The sequence below is a fragment of the Saimiri boliviensis genome (genome assembly GCF_048565385.1).
Source record: "Saimiri boliviensis isolate mSaiBol1 chromosome 12 unlocalized genomic scaffold, mSaiBol1.pri SUPER_12_unloc_1, whole genome shotgun sequence".
Taxonomy (NCBI): Eukaryota; Metazoa; Chordata; class Mammalia; order Primates; family Cebidae; genus Saimiri; species Saimiri boliviensis.
In genome coordinates, this window is record NW_027412497.1 from 348,623 (window position 1) to 354,622 (window position 6,000).

A 6,000-nucleotide genomic window follows, 5' to 3' on the forward strand; every position below is an offset into this window, starting at 1 on the left:
AACTGCAGCCAGGAAGCCCAGAGGGCGTCCTCGGGGGCTGGGACAGGTGCCCCAACCATGACAGCTGCCAGCCGCCCAGGAGGATGGGAACACAACAGGTGCAGAGGCAGGGTGGAGCCTGAAAGGGAATCTGAGCAAACAGCCTGAAGTCGAGGCCCCTCCCGGCCCAGGCCCACCGCCAAGCAGCCCTTTTTCGGCCTCTCTGAGACACAAACACACCTGCTTGTGCTCCCCAGTTCCAGGCCTCAGGGCCAGCCTGGCCAGCCCGGACTGGAAAGAGGGTCACCATCCATGCCAGGCAGAAAGGATGGAACAAGGAAGAAAGCAGGTTTCTATTCCCAGGACACAGTGTGCCAGACAGAGCCCACACCCACAGAGCCCCTAGCTGGAGGCAAACATTTGCCTATGATAAGATCTGTGTCACAAGTCAGGAAGGGTGGATGGATGTGCCCACCCCACCCATGTGGAGGGTGAGAGCTCTGGTCTTCAGGTCGGGCAGGCAAGCTACTGAGCTTCTCTGAGCCTCCACCATCTCTTCTCCATGGTGGAGACCACATGGCCCAGAAACTTGTGAGAACTGAATAACATGACACCTGTGAGGGCCACCGCCTGGCTTCATCCAGAACAGCAATGCTTGAGACTCAGAGAACTCGGGAATCCACTTAGAACTGGAGGGACTGAAGTCTCTGCCCCAGCCTTGGAGAGGAGCGACTCGGGATGCAGGATATGAGTACAGCCCTAAGAATATGGCCGGGCACGGTGGTTCACACCTGTAATCCCAGCACTTTGGGAGGCCAAGGTGGGCAGATCACCTGAGGTCAGGAGTTTGAGACCAGCCTGAGCAACATGGTGAAACCCTGTCTCTACTAAAAATACAAAAATTAAGCTGGGCGTGGTGGCACACACCTAAAATCCCAGCTGCTCCAGAAGCCGAGGCAGGAGAGTCACCTGAACCCAGGAGGCAGAGGTTGCAGTGAGCAAAGATTGTACCACTGTACTCCAGTCTGGGTGACAAGAGTGAAAACTTCGTCTCAAAAAAAAAAAAAGAATGCATGTCACCCAAGGAGGAGAAATAGAGGACCTGCTTTAATAAGTAAGAACCATTTGTTCAGTACCCACATATCCTACACCAGGCGCCGTTCTAAGCTTTGCATGTACGATTGCATTTGTGCCTCATATGCAAATGCCATTTCAGAGTGCTGGGTAGCAGTGGGTTTTTCTAAGGAAGTAGATTAAACAGTCCCTTGTCACCTGGTTAGTGCTGCTTTTGTTCAGGAATAGAATGAATTTGAAACTGGAAGCTAGCCTTTGTGCCAGCAATCACAAGTGGTAAATTAGCAGGGTCTGAATGCATAAGATTTCTCCCTACACCAGAACCTGGATGGGGAGGGTGAGGAAGGGCAGACAATGAAACTTTCTGGGTTGGGGGAGACCCAGGGTGACGGAGGAGACAGGACAAGTGTGGGATGTGCTGGAACAAGACACGGGCCTCGTCCATCAGAGATGCGGAAACACACTCTGCTGATCCCTGCTGGGCTCGCCTGGATTATGAGAAAAGCTGGCAGCTGATAACGGGAGGTTAAATCCCTCCTCACAGGCAGAGATCCCCCCTCCATTCATCCCTCCCTTCACCTCCACCTCATGCACACACTCACACTCACACACACACCTTCAGCCCCATGGCTCAGCCTAGGCTCCTGGTGCCCACTCCTTCTTGTGCCAGGCCCCCAGCTAGCTGAAGCCACCCTAAAGCTGGGAGGCCCCCCTCCTTCCTCTGGGGATTCTGCTTCCTCTGGCTCTTGCTGGCTTCCTGCCCCTCCCAGGTCCAGCTTACAGAAGGATGATGAAGCCCAGGACCAGGTGACTTGGCCTCCACTTCCGCTCCTGTGCCCTGGCCCTGCCCCTGCCTGCTGCCCCTCCTGGGGCCTCTCACTCCAACCTTTGGGTTCAGATACTGGGTATTAGTAGCTACAACAAAGTGACAGTACAGGACCCCACAGGGCTCAGCCCTCAGCTGGGGTACTCCACGATGGCTGCTGGGAGCTGGATCCCCATACTGTGACACAGCAAATACTACTCAATGCCCAATGCCACCAGTGTTGTCTACACTAGGGGCTTCACAGTACAGGTGGTGGTTAAGAGTAGGCTCTAGAGTCAGACTTCCCGGGTTCAAACCTTGGTTCTAACATCTATTAAGTGTCCATTTCTTCTTCTGAAATATTAGGTTGATAGTAATAGTGCCTAACTCCTAGGGCTACTGGGGAGATGAAATGAGCTCATGCATGTAGTGTGCGCAGAACAGTGTAGTGGCATGAGAAGCACTAGTACGTGGTAGCACTACAGATCAGCTACTCCCGACCTCTATACAAAGGCCCTGACCTTACCCTTCCGTACAGATGGGGAAGCCAGGACACAGAGCTGGGAAATTGAGTTGGAATTTCATCTCCAGTCAGTCTGCCCAGAGCTATTCTATCTGGAGGCTTCTTCCCCTCAAAGCTCTTCAGTCCCAAAAGGCCTAGTGGCCTGGCTCCCCACCTCCCACTCTGACCTGGCTCCCTTGAAGGGCCTTTAGCTCATCAGTGGGGGGGTCCTAGCACCTCCTCCTCTGCAAAAACTAGACAGGAACTCAACAAATAAGTACCCAAATCAATTCAGAAAATTACATCTGCTGCCAGCATCTTGAAACATCTGCTCTGGGCCCCCAGAAGGGGAGGAACTCCACACCCTAGATGGGGACATTGAGGCTTGGGGACACTGAATACTTTGCCCGGGTCACACAACTAATGCTCAGCTAAGCTGGGATTTAGACACACACCTACTGGACATCAGAGCCCAACACCTGCCCCTCTGCCACGTGCTCAGAATAATGACCCAGGTCTTAAAAGCTATGAAGCAATGTCACCAACATCTTACTGGACCTGCAAAAGTACCCTATCAGGTACCACAGGAAAGATGCTCATCCCTTTGCATAGAAAGAGAAAAACAGAGGCTCAAGGAGATGGAAATGAATTGCTAAAGCTATAAAGTGCCAGAGCTGGGACCAGAACCCAGATTTCAGACTCAAGAGTACAGGCCCCAGGACTCTGTCAACTGCAGATGCTGCCCCTGAGAGCAGCCCCCTTCAGTTAAATCAACACAGCATCAGTCAGAGGGTCCCAAGGTCACTGCAGCCACAAATGTAAAACTGGAGCTGGGCACGTTGCCAAATGTCTGTCATGCCAGAGCTCTGGGAGGCCAAGGCAGGAGGATCACTTGAGCCCAGGAGTTTGAGGTTACAGTGAGCTATGATTACACTCCTGCACCTGGCGTAGGTGACACAGTGAGACCTTGTGTCAAAAAAAAAAAACCAAAGTGAATCGTGATCCCAATGTGGACTCCCCTGGAATTTGGCTGTAGTGTGCCACAGTCACTGTCCTGCTCTGCTGGAGTCCCTGCCACGCATCCAGGCACCCACCTGCAGGCCTCACCCCACCCAGGCTCTGGGCCCACTCCCACACTAGGGGTCAGAGCTTCAGCACCACACACGTCTCTAAAAGAGAAAGTAGGGACTGAAGCACGGGGTGCCCGTTCTCACAGGCCCCAAGGCATAAACCTGAAAATGCTCTGGAAAGAAAAGGGAGTGGCAGGTCCTTTTCAGGAGCAGGGGTCTTAGCTTGGCTCCAAAACAGGAACTTCTGTTCTCTTTTTTAATTTTTACTTTATTTTATTTTTTAGAGACAGGGGGTCTCACCAAGTTGGTCAGGCTGGTCTCGAACTCCTATACTTGTGATCCGCCCACCTTGGCCTCCCAAAGTGCTGGGATTACAGACATGAGTCACTGCACCTGGTCGGAATTTCAGTTCTCATACAGCAAAGGTGAGAGACCACCTGAGGTCCCGCCACTGCACTATGCCAGCTCTGTGCCCACCACTACAGGCCATGACCTGGAGCCCACAGGACACTGGCCATGACAGCTGCTGGACCACAGGCAAGATCCCCAGGCACAGAGGTACCTGTGAGTAAGAGGGTCCACATAGTGCCTATCAAGAAAAGTCAGAGGCCTGCTTTACTTTTTTTTTTTTGAGATAGACTCTTGCTGTTGTCGCCTGGGCTGGAATGCAATGGTGTGATCTTGGCTCACTGCAACCTCCGCCTCCTGGGTTCCAGCAATTCTCCTGCCCTGGCCTCCTGAGTGAAGATTACAGGCACCAGCCACCACATCCGGCTGATTTTTGTACTTTTGTACTTTTACCATGTTGGCTAGGCTGGTCTTGAATTCCTGACCTCAGGTGATCCATCCACCTCGGCCTCCCAAAGTGCTAGGATTACAGGTGTGAGCCACCATGCCCAGCCAGGCCAGTGGCTTTCATCCCCACTGAGTCTAGGAAGGAACTCTGTCCCCTACTACTACGCCTCCAGTCCTAGCCCCAGACCAAGTCCCTGACCCGAACCCCAGACAACTTCACATCTCACAGCCCCACAAACAGAGGCTTTTAGTCCCTAAAGACCTGCGGACCGTGGGCATGTGGCTGGCTCAGGGCTGGCTGCCCCACCCTTCTGAGCCAGAGGTGTAGCCACCAAAGGTGGCTGTCAGGACTGTGATATTCCTGCACAGACAGAGGACAGCCCAAGAAGGACAGCCACCACAGGGTGACGACAATGACAGAGACCTACCGCCTTCGCTCCTAGCTGTTCCCTGCTGCTGCCCCATCTTGCACCGTACATATTCATCCATGGCTCACTGCCACTGCCTTCCTTTCCTCCCTCTCCAGTAACTTGTCTCAGGCTCCTGCCCCTCAGACACCTGGCTCTTCAGGATGACTTCCTCCAGAGAACCCAGCATGGTGCAGGGTCAACATTGAGAAAGCAAAGCCTTCCCTGGGAGTCAGAACTCCTGAGTCCCAGGCAGGCCCTGAGGCTCTGGGGTTTAGGGAGGGCAGCCCCTTTTAATGTCTCCATGGCTTCTCCCTCCTTGTGGTAGTAGTGGCAGTCAGGGCTACAGAAGGTAGGCAGCAAATGCAGCTCCTGGGTTGGGCTCCACCAGCGGGCAAATAGGGCAGGAGGTCTCTTCCCTAAGAGGCCCTCCCGTCTCTAGGACAAATGCTGCACCCCTCACAACCTCAACCCTGCTTAGCCAAGCCCACTTCCCCTCTGGAGAAGAGAGCTCTTTGTTCTCAGGGCAATGAAGGAGGTGGGCTACATCAGACTTTGTTTGGGGGTCCGCTTTCACTAACCATGATACCACCTGCCATAATTCACTGTGTGACCCCGGGCAAGTCGATTCCCTCTCAGGACACACTGTTCACACCTGTGAAATGGAAGCATTGGACGGTTCACTTGATCTCCAAACCAGGAGTTCCCTGAATCAGAGCTGTGGGATGGGGATCATTTGCGGGGAGGCAATCGAGAATTTCTAAACTGTCTGAAGAAGCAGCTCCTTCTCCCATTCCCTCTTCCACCAAGGTCTGGTAGGAAACCCAGGACAGGCCAGCAGCACGTTCTTCACTGGAAGTGACTGCTTCTCGGTCTTCGTCCTGGCCCACACAACGTGGGCACCCCCCAGGTTCTGAGGCCCAGCTTACCCCTTGAGTTCTGCTATCCAGGCGGGAAATCTGGTGTCAGCCCAGATTCTCCCATCCAAGAGGTCACTGTGTCCTTCTCAAGTCGAACCCCTCCTTCCATCCCCTGGCTCTGCCCATGGTTCAGGCCCCCAGCATCATCCTACTCTGGACAATCATTCCAGCCTCCATCCCCCTCCATACGGCTGCCAGGCTGGCCTCTGCCTGACTCATCCCTTTAGCTCCTGTGGCTCCCCAGCACCTCAGGATAAACTTGACCCCCACTTTGGGGATTATTCAAGGTCCTCTGTGAACTGGCCCCAGCTCTTGTTTCTGGCCTCACTTTCCATAACCCCCCACCCCATGTACCTATGCTTGGTGCACACAAGCCAGGTGTGTTCTAGAACATGGCACATCACATGTCCATTGCTCTTTGAACCTTGTCCCTCTCCTTAGAGCGCCC